Source organism: Cannabis sativa, chromosome 6, assembly GCF_029168945.1.
Source record: "Cannabis sativa cultivar Pink pepper isolate KNU-18-1 chromosome 6, ASM2916894v1, whole genome shotgun sequence".
Classification (NCBI taxonomy): Eukaryota; Viridiplantae; Streptophyta; class Magnoliopsida; order Rosales; family Cannabaceae; genus Cannabis; species Cannabis sativa.
In genome coordinates, this window is record NC_083606.1 from 3,726,809 (window position 1) to 3,745,086 (window position 18,278).

General features: G+C 29.4%; 1 long non-coding RNA gene across 3 annotated transcripts; it reads left to right on the plus strand.

Annotated features, from left to right (window-relative positions):
• Positions 1–1,022: 1,022 nt before the first annotated feature.
• On the plus strand, positions 1,023–7,653 carry LOC115702489 (uncharacterized). 3 transcript variants are annotated; one of them, XR_009688226.1, is made up of 7 exons: positions 1,032–1,170; positions 2,002–2,152; positions 2,269–2,360; positions 2,802–3,088; positions 3,585–3,665; positions 6,878–7,012; positions 7,103–7,653. It is a non-coding gene; the product is annotated as an uncharacterized LOC115702489 (long non-coding RNA). The 3 variants fall into 3 exon arrangements; XR_009688228.1 differs by having other exon boundaries at positions 1,033–1,170; positions 1,985–2,152; XR_009688227.1 differs by having other exon boundaries at positions 1,023–1,170; positions 2,269–3,665.
• Positions 7,654–18,278: the final 10,625 nt, after the last annotated feature.

The following is an 18,278-nucleotide window of genomic DNA, read 5'->3' on the forward strand; positions in this document are numbered from 1 at the left end:
ATTAGTAATTTGCAAAGAATGTGAAAGTCTATAAATATATAGTTGTGTAGCTATTATTAGATATGAAATGAGATAATAGAACTTTTTTCAATTAGAAGATTAATGTACATTTTACTATTAATAACATACATTATTATAACACAACTATATTTTACTTACTAAATATACTGACACATATTTTATTTTTATAAAACAAATCGTTCAAATAATTATATTATTTTAATTATTAATTCAAATAAAAAACTAAAATATTAAATAAAACTAACACTACGTGGCTTGGCACGTAACAATCACCTAGTATATATATATATATCTATTCTATACTAGGTGATCGTTACGTGGCATGCCACGTAAATATTAGTTTTATTTAATATTTTAGTTTTTTATTTTAATTAATAATTAAAATAGTATAATTATTTGAACGATTTGTTTTAAAAAAATAAAATATGTGTCAGTATATTTAGTAAGTAAAACATAATTATGTTATAATAATGTATGTTATTAATAGTAATAATGTATGTTATTAATAGTAAAATGTACATTAATCTTCTAATTGAAAAAAGTTCTATTATCTCATTTCATATCTAATAATAGCTACACAACTATATATTTATAGACTTTCACATTCTTTGCAAATTACTAATAAGCAACAATAATATTCTCCTCTTGGTGGTAAAATTAAAAATAATCACAAACATATAAGGTAAATATCTATATTTGTTAGAGAAATATGTGGCTATTTTTTTAATTTAAAAAGAGATTATTAATATTTAAAAGATTATTTAATTTTTTGGGTTTAATTATTGGGTTTATTTGTTAACAGGAATTCAAACCTAATCGTTAAATTTAAGGGTGACTTTTTATTTATATTTAATAAAATAATAAAATAATAAAATAAATCTCATTAATATTTGAATTGATATTTGATGCTAATTATTCTTTTTGTTGGTTTAACAGAATATACTTTAAAAATAAAAGAATATTCTGTTAATAAATAGGATATTTGTTATTTTCAGGAATGAACCTAAATGATAAATCAAAAAGGGTCAGAAAGGAGCAAAACAGTGTTTCTTACCGATTATACTACAATTCTCTTACTTCCTTCCTTGAATTCTCAAAGTCGCTCCAATGGTGAATCTCATCATTTACCTTTATTTCTTTGTTTGAAAGGTATCGTTTTATATACATACAATATATTTACTGTAGTTGATCATTTTATTTTTTCTAGATGTTACTTGTAATGTATTTCGCACTCTCACGCCGCTCCTCTCTGTCTTTAAAGCCTGAAACTGAAAAAACTTGAGCCATTGTTCATATCCCAAGTATAAATCATCTGTTTTGGTCATTTCTGCAACATGAAAACCCAATATTCAAATAGAAGGAAAAAGAAAAGACTCCTATTCATAAACAAGGAACAGCTTAGTGAAAACCCAATTACCATATCCATAATCAAATTCAAAGTCTGATTCTAGCTTAGAGTGGAAAATAATAATATAACGATGTTCTTAAAACCCAAAGAGAACCCCTAAAACCCCACTTGACGCAGCAAATAAAAACGAAACTAGCTGTAAAAATTTAGCATCCTCCGAAGGTTAAGAAAAAACATTCCTCGGCAATTTTTGAAGTGGCCAAACAGAATTACAAGCATGAAATTTAAGAAAAAGCATAAACTTTGCTAAAGCGAAGTGGGTTTATAAAAGAAGAAGTACATTTGAGAAAAAAAAATGATACTTTAAGGTGGAGGTAATGAAATAGAATGGAATGGAAAGGAAACAATTTTTATTCCATTCCATTCCTTTCCACCATTTTGGTGGAATAGTTATTCCATTTTAAAAAGAAAGGAATGACCATTCCAATGTAACAAGAAAAAAAATTTAATGATTTTTTTATCAATTTTTTTTATGCATTTTAAATTTTATTCCATTCCTATTCCCATTCTCATTCTCATTCCTATATTTTCATTCCTTCTAACCAAATGCCTCAGTGTTTTTTTTTATTAAGGATACTTAAAGAGTTTTACTTGGTTCAAACTATCACTGAAGTCTATTCCATGAGTCATTCCATTACAAGAGAGCATCCAAGTTGATTTGGGGATACAATTTGACTACTGACTAGAGCTTTATTTATAAGCGGCAAAGAATGATCAGAGAAGGTAATTTATATATTGCTAATCTCTCATTGCGTGTTTTTTTTCTTCAATAAAAGATATATAAGACTTTATCAATAAGAATCGTTCATTAATACAGTCTTCACTCATTGTATTGACAGCCTCCAGATTAGTGCCATTGGGTTTATCTATTTCCAGTAGAGACTCTCTTACGAGAAGGAACACTTGCCTTGTGCTAGCTTCCAACAATAAGGTTGTTTTTTCTTAATCCATGATATTTAATATATATATAGTCAGACCCAGATGTATATAGTCAGATTTCTATTGAGTTATACTATGGTAGTAGTTGTTACATATCTGGAAAACTAAAGATAGAGACACGGATTTGATTATTATATCAGATCTTTTTATCTCTTGAAGTTGTTCATCATTGCCCGTTAATATGGAATCCATTTTTATTCGAGCTACATCTAGAGTGCACATTCTCATTGCCTGTAAAAATTCAGTTAACTTGTGCATTGTGAATGTGATCTAGAATAGTTATAGTTTTTGTTATGCTTATGAGTTTACCAGACATAGTCAAGTGTCTACCAAAGTTGACTATGGTAGAGACTGTTACATGTTTGGAAAAGGAAGTCTAGAGAAGGAAATTTGATTCATGGGTTTCCCATCTATCTTTTGGACTCTCTTGAAGGTGTTCATCGTTGCCCGATAATATCATGTAATTATTAACGAGCTACATCTGGACCCTACATTGTTAAATGGGATGACAAAGGTTTAGCAGTGGCGATAGCGCAAAATGTTGACACTGGAGCCATATTAATGCAAGGGTTTGCCAACAGGGATGCTGTAGCCACAACAATTTTGTCACGAAAGGCTACATTCTTCAGCCACTCTAGGTCCACTATCTGGACAAAGGGAGAGATGTCAAATAATTTGATCAACGAGCATGACATCTTCATTGACTGTGACTGAGACTCGGTATGTTTTGCTTTGTATGCTAATTTTAGTGTCATTGGCAAGCAAGTAGGTAGAACAGGGGATTTTTAGGGAGACAGAAGAGAAAGTTCTTATAAGAGAGGAGACTTGTGGTTTTAATTATAATCTAACTTGAAAACTATGAATACTATGGCAGTATAACCAATTAGGAAATTAAATAACAAATCTTTAATTTGTTTGCCATTGACATTTAACATTATAAGTAGAAAAGTGAGAAGAGAAGTAAAAGATTTGATAAAGGGGATAATAGCCGAAAAAAGGAAAATTAAATTATGAGAAGAAATCTGAGTGGTTATAATTATAATCTTATTAAATTCATAAAGATATTGGTAAGAATGCCAATTTCTGGCAAGTAAACAAATTACTTTTGTATGTACACTAGATTTTCATCACCTTTGATCCAACAATAACTTGAGATTTTCTTTTTAGATAATCTAACCTGATTTTGTTATGGTTTTTAATGTTCTTTCTTTCAAAGATTTGTAGTATAAACCCAAGATTTGTATTATTGCTTTCTTTGGAAGAAGATTCTTCAAGGACTGGACATATTCATGTACAGGTACATAAGTAGAACCTATTTTGATTTTCATATTTTCTGTTGGTATTAATGACTCATAGTTGCTTGTTCATTTACTAATACAGAGTAAGAAAACCCCATAGTTGAGATTCTTGTAGCTAATGATCTCAGTGTGACAATCTGGCTTCAATCTACATAAATTCACCTTTATTTCACACATTGTTATTCTGTCTGTGTAATATAGAAATAAATTGCATTACATATTGAAACTATTTTGTTAGGGCTACTGCTAATATTATTCTCGGACTAGGATATGCCTTGCAGCTGCCTTTATTGTATTGGTGCTGCAATAGTTACTACATAAATGAAATGGATGTAGTTTTCTCTTACAAGAAGCTGTTTTCTAAAATAACTGCAACTCTAAGCTTAGTTTTATTTTTCATAAGGTTTTTTATATTGAAACTTTAACTAATAATTCTTTTCCCCTAATTTAAGATGATATTTTTTCATTCATTTTCGTTACATAATATTTCCTTACTCTTTATTTTCCAAAACGCATATATTGATCCTTTTAATTTTCCCGAAACAAAGAGTAAATGTTGAAGTCATATGTTGTTATGACTTATCATAAATTATTTCATCACATTAAGGATAATTACTATATGAGCATGAATATATTGAGATAAACTGAATGTTTATTATTAATAACAATGTGTATATCATAAGTTTATATACACAATTATGGCATTCTTAACAAGTTTACTTTTATAAAACAAATCGTTTAAAAAATAATTTACAATTAGTTACTGAATTCTTAAAATTAAAAACACTAGAACTTAAATAAAACTAATATTTACGTGGCTCGCTACGTAACTTTTATCTAGTATATATATATATCTAATGAGTATTATTGATGACAATACAAAGAGTCTATCTGCTGTCATGTTATTGTGAAAAAAATATGCGGACCCAGCTAGAATGAAAAGATGGACAATCCAGTTATATGCGGACCAGACTAGAATGAAAAGTACAAAATACAAAAATTACACTATTGTCTCTATCAAAGCAAATGAAGATTGAAATCCACCAATGAGTATAATTAGTTTTCTTATCTTCAATTTTTAGACAAATGCTATCTTCAATTATCAACAATTTAGAGATTGATTTTTAATTTTCTTTTTATCTTACATCCATTTAAGTAATGTTTCTTTAAGTATTTGAACATCAATTTTTAGTTTATTTTGGATTAATTTAAGAACATATTTAAATCATCAAGCTTTCTTAAACACTAATATATTGCATTCGGTATTCACTTTTAATTGACAACTTCATAAACTATAATATTTAGATACACATAATAATAATCTCACTTAATAACTAATAATATTTTTCTTTAATTTTTAATTGTATCAATTTTAAATAACATAGAAAAAAAAACTAACATAAAATTTAATATACGTGCCGCACGTAGCTTTTTACTGGTTTAAATATAAGTTGTTATTAATTTAGTATTAATTATAATAAGTATTGTAACTAAAAAGTAAAAATATATTTAATTTATATAATTATTTGTGACTATTATAATTTGTCACAATTTTTTTTATAATCATAAATTTTATTGTGATTTTTATAATATGTATACAGTAGAACCTCTATTCAAGAATACACTTGGGACCAAGTAAACTATATTCTAATTGGGAGGTTATAACTAAATAGAGTTACACTAGAAAAAAAAATTAAAAAACCAAAAAATATCAATATAACAATAATAACAATAAATAATCATTAATACTATATCATAATAGAAATATTTTAGAGTAAATATAATTTCATACATGTATTATATAATTTAAAATAAAATTATTAATTTTACATAAATAAATTTACAAAATACATGTATATATTTTATTAAGATGTAATTATTCTTATATAGAGGTATACTTTGTTAATACGGGACTTTAAAAATGTATAACTAATTACAATTTAGAGGTTATTCTTATTTATAACTGACCCAAATTGGGACTTGATTTTTTTATAACAAATTAGAGGTTATTCTTAAATAGAGTATTCTTAAATAGAGGTTCTACTGTATATATAAATATTAGGGTTTGGTTAGAGTCTTTAATTAATTGATTTATTTCAAAATGGCTTGTTAATTAATTTGTTTGGCTTGAGTTCAATGGCTTTGTCTGCCCCCCTTCATTGTTTGTGGCCATGATATTATCTGCCTCCTTTTATATGGAAAAATATTTTGTTGCTTGTGTATGTAGATGGTGATCATGAATTTGTTGTGCTTGATCCGCGTACTCCTCTTGCTGGGATTTGATCCTATGACCTCCCTTATGTATGTCATATAACTTAATCATTATGCCAAAGCTTATATCATGTTTAAAAATATCACTTTTAATCAAAAATAAATATTTTGACTAACTAAAATATATACATATATCCTCAATTTTTTTTTTTCAGGAGGGGCGACTACCCCACCTCGCTTCAATGTGGGAACGCCCCTGGTTACAACAGTAGTGATGTTCAAGAACACACAAACACTACTAGAATTAATCACAAAATCAAAAACTAGAACTTAGATGAAATTAGACAAGAATAAACTTAACTCGAGAATAAATAAATCATGTATCTTTATTGATTGAATAGTAAAACACAATGACATATGTCCAAAAATACAACTCAACACAATAAACAATTACAAAAAAAATATCTCACAATGAGAGAAATCACTTTAAGAGTGATACTCCCACTACATCTCTTCACACACACACACTCACTATAATCTTGGACTCTCTCTCTCTCTCAAAACTTGACTCTGAAATCTGAAGTATGAGCATTGGAGATTCCTTATAGAGTAGAGACACTTCTATTTATAGATGTTAGTGGAGCTCTCTTTAAGTTTGTGTAAAAGCCAACTGTTATAACTAACAAGATGAAAGATAGAACTACTGACTTTGACAAATTAAGTGAGTTTAATCCCATTATATACCATATGTAGTGTGATATTAAGCTTAAAGAGTTACGTATCAAGTTTGCATTTGATTACTCTGCTTGATTGGTTGCATTAAGAGCAGAGAACTATAATGTGTACTTCTGATGTTAAGCTTCCTGAAGATGGAATTGGGAGTCTTGTTTGTCTTAAGTTTTGAGAATCTGATACATTGAATAAAAATTTTAGCTTGTCTACAATCATTTATGAACCTCACACGTTTGTACCTGGCTCAATTTTATTTGATCATTTGCAGAAAGAAGGCAATGACAGCTGCTGCATTTTCTGCTGATGGCTCTGTTTTGGCGGTTGCGGCAGAAACTGTTATCACATTATGGGACCCTGAACTGAACACAACGTCCTTGTTGCTGTACTCTGAGAAATTCAAAAGGTAAATGTTCATTTTGCTCTCTTCCCTATTTGATGGTTTGTTGGAAGGCCTGAGATTTGGGATTTATTTTTGTTGTGTGTGTATTTGTAGCCAATTAGGTCTCTATCGTTTGCTGGAAAGTCAGACTATCTTGTGACTGTGTCCGGAGGTTCACAACCACAGCTGTCAGTATGTAGTATGTCGAAACTCTCTGTATCCTGGTCATACAAGCTTCAAGTAGAAGGTAAAAATATATTCAAAGCAGGCAAGCCATCATCTCAAGAGTTGCTTGTGTATGTAGATGGTGATCATGAATTTGCTGTATTTGACCCACAGAGTAGCAAAACACATGAACTTAGCCTAACTGGACAACAAAACCTTGCTACCATTGAGAAGCAACCAATGAATGTTGTTGCTTTGCTGATAATTTTGGTCAAATTAATTATGCTTAGCTCAAAATTAAGGCAAATCCATTTTGTTATTGGATTTTACATGATGATGTTTTTGTACCAATGTTTGTGAGTCACAAAAGTAATATAATCTTATGTTTCAATTTCCTTTTCTGTTACAAAACAAAAAATTATTACAGTAGAGATAATACTTTGAGATATTGTAATTTACATTATTATTCTGTAATGAAAATTTTTGTATTCTTTTTTCTATTGATTTACATGGATGAAAAGTAACAAACAATAACAGCATGAATGATTAATTTCTTAGTGATTACATTTCAATAACAATAATAAAGTTAAAAGAAACAAACAAATTAATAAGATCGTCTACTACATTAAATTTCATTTCCTTTGCTTCTCTATAATCTTGTTCTCATTGCGATTGGTTAGCTTTTGTTTTGTTAATAAATTGCCAATTTTATCAGCGGAATGTTCTTGTTGTCTTGCTTCGAATTGATGGTCGGTCATAAAAACCCTTCAATACTACATCATAACGGGAATTCTTTGGCGGTTGCTTTTTCGGTTTCGGCTTTGGCTCATCAATGTCTTGCGTCGCTGCAGCGATCCTATTTTGACAGATTGGCTCATCAAGGGTTGGCTCTTGTTCTTCTGCGACAACCTCATTCTCTGTTCGTACTGCTTCTTCTGTCACGGCCTCCTTCTGATATCCTTGTTCATTATTTGGTTCCATTAATTTCTGTCTTTTTGCGTTTTGCTCTTTATACTCGTTTTCGATTTTATTCTTCAATTCCTTTGATTTCATTTTATAAATCTTGCATAACATCCAATTGCATTGCTGCAAAAGATAAATTAAAATTATTAACTTGTTTAAATATTATGCAAAAACAATAATATAGAGTGATTTAAGTAGGAGTAGGTAGTTACCTCATGTGGGTGATTAGATTGAGTCAATTGATACTCAATCATTTTCCAATAAGTAAGTGTTTTATTTAAGTCCTTAAAATCCAAAGTCCTTTTAACACCTATTTCGTTGTTTTGTTCATCAAATATTTTCTTCTTTGTTGCATTTCCATGCCATGTTCCACCTTTAGCTTTTCGAGTCGACCTCTTTTTATTATTATTATTATTATTATTATTATTATTATTATTATTGGGATAATAAAAGTACCACTCATTTTGGTTGATGGGCGGATATAAAGCTGTTAACTCATCTGGATGAAAGTCATTAATCGAATGAAGTTGTTGAATGTGATTAAGTGGGAGTAAATGAGGGTTGAAATTCTTATTATTCAAATAAAATTGAAGAAGCTCTTGATCATTTGGGGAAAATATGACCCCAGGAACAGAAGTCATAGTCTCCATTGATGGTTGGTTAATTTGTTGTGTGTTGTGATTTGGATTGGTAGAAGAAAGAACCAGCTTGCTTCTTCCAATTGCTTGCTTCGATAATATCAGTAATTAAGTAATTAGCCACGTACTAGTCTTCACTCTTCACTTTCATTTTCATTTAATGTCTTAGTTAGTTATATATATATATATATAGGACAAAAACCCTGATTTGATTAGGAATAGGTTTCTTTTTCGTTAAGATATATTAAGTTTAAATTGAAATATAATTATCTTTTTCATAGAAAATATCTAAAACAAGTAAAAAAGAAAAAAGAGTAATTACCCAGGCAGGCACAACAAATATGTTTTGGTTTGTATTCAGTCTGACCTGACCCATTTACAGACCCCTCTTGAATCTGAAATCGGGTTCAAGATTTTTTTGGTCCCCATTCTATCATATCATATCATCAAATTTTGGTTTAGTTAGATTTATGAGCTTCTTCTTTCAAAAAGATAAGTAGAGTGTTAAGTACATGGCTTGACTATTATTTTATTTTAGAATTGCAGTGGTGTAGGTCTTACTCACATTTCTCTCTGTTTTTATGTTTTATTAATATTAATTGTTTTCTTTCATTGAATGTCACAATAGTTTTCTTTAAACTGTTTTTCTATCAAATTAATTCTGTAGTGCTACAAGTTAATAATATCTTGCATTTCTATTTGTTATCTATTTTTGCTAATCACAACTATTATTATTATTATTATTATTATTATTATTATTATTATTAGTGTGTTAGATTGGGAAGAAATTTTTGAAGGAAGATTAGCTAACACCTACCTGGGACTGTTACAGTTTTTGATTTTTGTTCAAATTTATTATGCACTATTTAACTACTTCAAATCATCTGAAAAAAAAAATATATATATAAGGTGCCAATACTTTAAATATTTTTCTTCATAATAGGTTGTTATTTAGTGTTTTTGAAGCAGATCAAAGCAAATTCATACCAAAAATTTGTTGATCTAAATAAATTGGTGCAAATAATTCACATTTGAAAAAATAGTGATACATTTAAGGTCATATATTGATCACTGTTATGGAACAGTTGTTTATATGTTGTTCTCGTGTATTAAAATAGTTGTTTAACAATATTGAAAAACTGATACGCTAGTTTCATGTATGGAACCTCTGCAAATTTTGATACAAAACAATGGTCATTGAGATGACAATAAGTACTATGTTGATTACGAAATAAGTAGAGAATTAATATCAAGAGATTGCACTTTTGCTGAACTAGTGCTGATAATGATGGATGAACTACAATGCAATCGTGAAACAACTCAAATACAACTGAAACACTTAACTCAACAAAATGTAGTAGCTAGGCAAACACCGGTAACAACATTGTTGTAGTTCTTGTGGACACAATTGCAATAATGGACATATAATAGCAGAGAAAAGAGGCACAAAAGTGCACGACAGGATTGACCCCATCCTCCTAAAAAAAACTCATAGACAACTGTGTATACTCGTTGCAATTAACTGTAAGTTAAAATTATATGTAGCATCAGTTATACTAAAGCAGTTTTTTATAGAGTTTTTTCGATGTTTGTAAGTTGCTTTATATTATTTTGCACAAAAAATGATATGCCTATACTAAATGCATCAAAATATATACAAGTGAAGCCAACAAATGAAAACTTATTTGAGGTGCTATATGAAGACAAAACACATTGTAAACTTGAAGGACCGAACATTCACATGCAATAGATTTCAAAATGATGAAATTCCATGTGGGTTGTGATGAAAGACATGAACATAGACACATACTAATATTGTGCACACAACTACACAACAAAATCATGGGTACAACATATCAAGAGATAGTTGACCTAGTCGAGAACCAACGAGAATAGGATATACTAAAAATTTTCCAAGACATCGTAGTGTTGCCTCCTATAGAAAGAGTCAAATCTAGAAGGCCAAAGAAAATAAGACTGACCGTGACTTGAGAAACAAAAAAACAAAATAAGTGCACTAATTGTGGGTACAAACAGGACATAACAGAAAAATGTGTAGGAACATTGCAAATGAAAACTAAGAAACAACACTTCAGCAACTATAAAACTACTACACTTATACATTTAGATGATCAAACATAATTTCATTGGTTATTTCATATTTTTTATATATTTTTATTTTTAATTGTTTAAAAGATGGTTGGGACAAATGAATACTGAAATTATTAATATAGATATTACATAAAAGTAACATTTGAATTAAAAGTTGATTTTGTGAATATGTTGCTTAATATTATATGGTCATAAAACAACTATGTGAACAAACAAGTTTTTTTTTTAAAAAAAAAATTACTAACTTGTCTCTTTAACAAATAATTAGAAAAAATCAACTATATGCAAAACAAATTCCTACTTAGTTGATTAAAAAAAGTGTTGTAGTTAGGTTGTTTTTATGTTGTATTAGTGTATAAAATTTATGTTAACTAAACATCAAAAGTTAACTAAAAAATAAACACAATTATCATAAAATTACACTTTCAATAAAACTAAAAAAAAAATAAAATAAAGAAGTCTCGGGAAAACAAAAAAAGAACAACTGCATTAAAATATGTGTGTCCATTAAAAAAAAAAAATACTTTCTCCATCAACTAGAAATAACAACTATAAACAAATTCGGGTCTAAAACAAAATCTTCTTTGTGTCATTTGGAGGAGCCTCATCATCACTATCAACATAATTCATTTCTTCCATGCGAGCATACTTGTAGAACATCACAACCAACCTATCAATGTTTCTCAACATCGAATTTGGAGGGAATATGTTTCATGTCAATAAAGTATTCAGCAACGATACTACAAAACATCTGCAATCACTATAAAACAACATTAAAATAACATAAAAACAACAACAAAATAACATAAAAATATCATATTTTTGAAAAAAATTCAAGTTGCTTAGCTGATAAGAAAACCTTAAGCTCTTGGATAATTTTAAAGGTACTTATAGACAGAGCTTTTGCAACGAATAAATTTTTCTGATCATAAATATAATCCCAATCCTATAGCATTTAAAATAACATTAAACAAACTATAAAATAACTTTCTACTATGAAATATTTTTTTAAATGAATGAACTACAACCAAAGAATATTTCAAACAACACAAAATAAAAAAATAATCTATAAACCTTGGCAATATTTTTCTTTGGAAGCTTGAACTCGTCAACAACATTAGAGGTCTTACCACGAACATGAAAATATTAGAATGACAAAAATTAATAAAATAATGAACTGGTAAAAATTCAATTAATAGTTATACAAACTATAAGTATATCATGAACTGAACAACATAAAAACAACAATATAATAACCAAAAAATAATGTTATTGTAAAAATTAATAAACGTGCAACTAAAAAAAAAAACTCAAATACAACTGATAAATGTAAGACCTAATCCAATGATATAGTTTTTTTTTTTAAAAAAAAAAAAAAAACTCAAGAACCCTAAAATAAAAACTGTATAATAACACAATAAAAATTAAAAAGTAATTAATTAGAAACAAGAAAAGTGAGAGACATAAACCCACGAACTATTATTTTAAAAATAAAAAAAAACTAAAAAAATTGTAACATAATTTAAACACTCAATTAAAACTCAAATACAACTAAAAAAACAACTGATAAATGAAAGATCTAATACACTAACCAAGTTTTTTTTAAAAGAAAAAAAAAAAATCTCATGAACCCTAGAATAAAAGTCGTACAATAACTCTATGAAAACTAAAAAATAACTAATTAAAAATAGAATAGTGAAAGACATAAACCCATGAACTATTTCTTTAGAAAGGACAACAAAATTAAAAAAAAAAAAAACCTAAAATAATAATCGCATAACAACTCAATAAATACTAGAATATAACTTTTTTTTAGCTGGGCATTGAAATAACTAAAATCCACATAATAGGAAAAAAAAAAATACACACACAACAGAAAAAAAAAAAACAACAGGGAAAAACACAAAAAAAATAAAAAAAAAATAAAATAAATAAACACTCAAAATCTTACATACTTGATGTTCTTCAAAGATTTGATCATTTTGGTCGTTCGAGCCTCTACCTTAAATGGTAGATGCTTTTTTTTTTTAAAAAAAAAAAAAAAACTAGAACCCCTCTGGTACATGACATTCAATGGACCTTCCCTTTTTTCCAATACCTTTCAACCTGATTTTGGTATTAGCTTGAACCTAAGCTTTGTTGCTCTTCTGAGGAGTTTTTTAGTTTTCTTAGGAAGCTTTTTAGCAAGTGAAGGGGAGTTCAAACATGACCTTATTGTGGCTATTTATACAGTTGGAAAATACAATCGGTTGAACAAAAATAGGAGATCATGAGTAGAGAGAGGTTAAAAATGATAGATGAATCGTGGCTGAAATGGATATTGGGAAAAGGCAAGGGTTAGAGAGAGAGAGAGAGAGAGGTGGAGGGGGAGAGAGAGAGAGAGAGAGAGAAATAATTATGGAGAAATAGAGAGTCAGAACTTAAAATGGGAAGGGGGACAAATTGAGTGTGATGACATCATCAAGTTAGTATTTTTGTAAATATAAAACTTTTGAAAGTTTAAAAAGGTAAAAAATATTTTGTAAAAATGTTTAAAAATACGATTGGGATTAAAAATGTAAAAAAAAAGCTAAATATGACACATAGTGTAAAAATCTCTATATAAATTATTTCATAAATACTCGACATTTATAAAAATGTTTACAAAATTACGGGTCTACCGTATTCTTTAACTTTGTTAAGATTCAATTTTCTTTTTCATAATATATAGAAGGTTGTTCTATAAAAAAATATTGTTTTTGTGTTGCTACTACAAAAATAGCTTTTATGAATTTTTTTATTAACAAAATTACCTTATAAAAAAATTTATTAGCAAAATAATTTTATATGGTCGCAAAAACGATCATGAATTACACTATGCGACTATAAACGACTATAAATTTATAATGTGCAACCATCATGGTCGCATAAAGTAAATTAAGTGAAGTTATTTTGTAAATTATTTTAGTATTTCATATTATTTGTTTGATAAATTTTATGCATTATATTATTTTTCTCCAATGTGAAATAGTAAGTAAAAAAAATTAACAAAAAAAAAACCATAAAAGATAGAGATTTTTTTTTTTAAAAAAAAATGCAATTTTAGGTGCATTGCTTAAATTTTTCAAAAAAAAAAACAAAGAATTTGAAAAATAAGTATCAGCATATATTAATTGATCCTTAACCTAATTAGTTGGAACTCATAGGTGATCTAGGAAATATGTGTACCCGAAGCGAAAGAAAAAAAAATATATTTAAAAGAGCAAAATATTTTAATATATAAATCTGTCCCAAATTATGCATTGTAAGATATAAATACTTAATTCAAAAAAAAAAAAAAAGCAAAATGTAAAAATAATTTTAGGCTTGCTGGAGTGAGTACTGAGATAATAGAAACCCCTACGGTATTCTTCCTCGCTGGAACAGCCTTAATCGAGTAAAGATACTCGATTTCCACAGGTGTAGGGCACTTCCACTTCAGAATTTTATACAAGACCTTCAAATCGGCAAGGATTCTGTAGGAGATGGGATTTAGTTGGAATGGGGCAAGCCCGATGTGGTTTATGTAATCCTTGAAGTAGTCACGGAGGGGAATTATGGCCCCTGCACTGATGTGTTCAAGACTCCAGGCACCTATGCCAGTGGAGTCGCTGGTACTGGTCTCACTACTGGCTCCCTCGGGGGTCTCACTTGTAAGGCGCGCAGGGGGGGTAACAACTAAACTCACCAGCTCGCAGTGACCTAACTTGGCATACTTGCCCAAGTTCGATTCCACAGGTCCTCAGTATATCACCTGTGTAGCCTGAGATAGTTCGCACCTTCGATTCTATTAACTCGACCTCAAAGGTGACGTTAGGATCTTAGGGAGTCTTTGATGTACGTGGCTTGGGAGACATTATTTCAAAATCCAAGTCACCTGGTTCAAAAGCAATCGTGACTTTGGGTAAAAATAAAGGCTTAGCCAAAGGAATAAAGGACACACTGGGAGGTTCTGGCCAAGCTGCATCTCGCAAGAAACAACGTTCACCTTCGATGATTTCTTGGAAGAAGCGCCTGTGGCGACTAGCATTGTCTTCCTGATAGGCTCTCATTAAATGTTCCCTAACCCTAGCATCGTTTAACTCTAATTTTGATGTGGGTTTTGAAGGGTTGGGTTTATAAGGGACAAATGATTCTGTAGGAAATTCAATTTCCAAATCTTTTGGACGATAAATTTTTGAACTAGATTGGGACATTGCTGCAAGAAGAAAGCAATCCCAATCCCTGGAAAGAATTTTTATCAAACCTGAAGGTGGTGAGTTGAAGGTTCCGAAAAAAACGTACATATTGCCTGAACCCTAATGTTGACCCAAATACAGTTCAACCCTAAAAATTACTAAAATCAAATGAGATGGCGACGATACAAACAAATGATGCAGCAATTAACACCAAAAATGCAACGTGATAAGCATGTAAGATATCAAGAAGAAAAGCTACTTACTGTTTGAAGTTAGGATTTGGAGCAATAGACAGCTCTTCGGCATGCGAATCTTTGAATGCAGTGAGGATGTCTTTCAGAATGTGAAGTCGGAGGAAACTCGCAGAAAAAATGTCAAGAATAGGGATGGCATGCAAATTCTCGGGCAAACTCGATGTTGTTTCTTAGCAAATAAGCTTAAGAGTTTCTCAGAATTTCTAAAACGAAGGAAATAATGCAAATGTGGTTCTTTTTTCTTACTTTATACCCTTGAAATCAGTTTCGTCGGATCAAAGAGACGTTTGATCCTACGGACAGAATTCAAAGTAGAAGTGGAAAAGATAGTCATTTAATGATGATGTACCTCGAAACCGCAAAACTGCCAAAATTAGAAGATATGCGTTTTTTCAAAAGAAATTATGACAAATATACCCTTTGTAATAATTAAAAAGCACTTTTTATTAAAAAGAACCTTTTAAGGGGCAATTGTTATACCTGAAATTCGGCTAGCACATTAGAAGAAAACACGTGTCAAGCTGGGAAAAATACAAACCAAGGCACTTAATTATAATCACATTTGAGGTGGAATAACTCGTTAAAAGCATAATTGACAGAGTATATTTACAACTCTGATGACTGAAAAGTCTTATGCGAGATAAAGATATACAAACTGTTGCCTTGCGCATCAACGAGAAACCATGTAACTTCAGGTGTATAAGACAAGGCACTAACCTCGATTACGTGGATGAGATATATGAATGTGAAGACACGTAGCGTATAATATGCAGTATACAAACTAAGTATAACAGACGGGTGAACCAAAGCAAGTGATAGCGAGTCGTCCACCTCGCCATAGGAAGACATGCACACGAAAAAGATTACCTCGTCACCAAAAATTGCGATTGTCAGATAGGGTGTTATGTTCCCAGAGTAAAAGCGACGAGATTTACATTATCAACCTTGGGAAGAAATAGGAAAAGCTCCAGCTCGCTACCAAGGTTATAACAGTGAAAACTTAACACAGTACACAGTATGAAACTTACACAGTATGAAACTTACACAATATTTTAATTTAATAATTATCTATTTATCTCTATATCTATTAATATGATATTTTGAGAGGAATGAAGTAATTCTTGTTTCTCAAACAAAATCCAATAAGCTCATCATCGTTAGGGCAAAAATCTCACTCAGAGAACTCATCTCCATTAATTGACACAATGTTTGTACTACTAGAAACAATAATATAGAGTGATTTAAGTAGGAGTAGGTAGTTACCTGTGTGTGATTAGATTGAGTCAATTGATACTCTGTCATTTTCTAATAAGTAAGTGTTTTATTTAGGTCCTTAAAATCCAAATTCCTTTTAACACCTATTTCCTTGTTTTGTTCATCAAATATTTTCTTCTTTGATGCATTTCCATGCCATGTTTCACCTTTTGCTTTTCAATTCGACCTCTTATTATTATTATTATTATTATTATTATTATAAAAGTACATTTTCATTAATGGGCGGATATAAAGCTGTCAACTTAGCTGGATGAAAGTTATTAATTGAGTGAAGTTCTTGAATGTGATTGGGTGGGAGTAAATGACTACATAATAAAATAAAACTAACTCTTTAATAATGTATATTTATAATAAATAAATCAATTAAAATTATCAAGTTTATTAATTATAATTAGAAAAATTACGATTTTATAATATTAATTTATTTTATTTCTTTTATTAAAAGTAAAAAACTATGTGAAGATACAAACTTTAATAGAGACTTTCAATCCATGCTTTGTCTAAATGAGTAATCTGTTTGAAAGTATTACCTACTAATACAACTCTCTACCTTTGACAAAACTCTTTGTACATTGTATGATCTGCTCAATAGTATGATTATTTAGGCTCTAATATTTGTCATTCCTACCACACCAAATGTTGTAAATGAGAGCAACACTAGCCACCACTTGACTATGTCTCCAACTGTTTGACTAAGTCTCCAAACACCATAGGAAGACATGCACACGAAAAAGATTACCTCGTCACCAAAAATTGCGATTGTCACATAGGGTGTTATGTTCCCAGAGTAAAAGTGACGAGATTTACATTATCAACTTTGGAAAGAAATAGGAAAAGCTCCAGCTCGCTACCAAGGTTATAACAGTGAAAACTTAACACAGTACACAGTATGAAACTTACACAATATTTTTAAAAAAATTCCACCCCACAATAAAAAGAAAAAAATTAAAAATTTAAATTATAATGTAAAAACCACTTATACATGTATATAACATCATAATTAATAAGTCCAAATGGGAAATGTAAATCTTGATGATTTTTTTTTTTTTTTTGAAAAATGCATACCAAGTATTACAGTCCCACATTTTAATTTAATAATTATCTATTTATCTCTATATCTATAAATATGATATTTTGAGAGGAATGAAGTAATTCTTGTTTCTCAAACAAAATCCAATAAGCTCATCATCGTTAGGGGAAAAATCTCACTCAGAGAACTCATCTCCATTAATTGACACTCAAGTCATATATTTTTTCAAATTAAATAAAAAATCAATTAACAAATTTTAAAAATGTTAAAAATTAATTTCAACTATTAATAAGTAGGAGTAGCTTTTAAAAATGTTTGTACTACTAGAAACAATAATATAGAGTGATTTAAGTAGGAGTAGGTAGTTACCTGTGTGTGATTAGATTGAGTCAATTGATACTCTGTCATTTTTCAATAAGTAAGTGTTTTATTTAGGTCCTTAAAATCCAAAGTCCTTTTAACACCTATTTCCTTGTTTTGTTCATCAAATATTTTCTTCTTTGATGCATTTCCATGCCATGTTTCACCTTTTGCTTTTCAATTCGACCTCTTATTATTATTATTATTATTATTATTATTATAAAAGTACATTTTCATTAATGGGCGGATATAAAGCTGTCAACTTAGCTGAATGAAAGTCATTAATTGAGTGAAGTT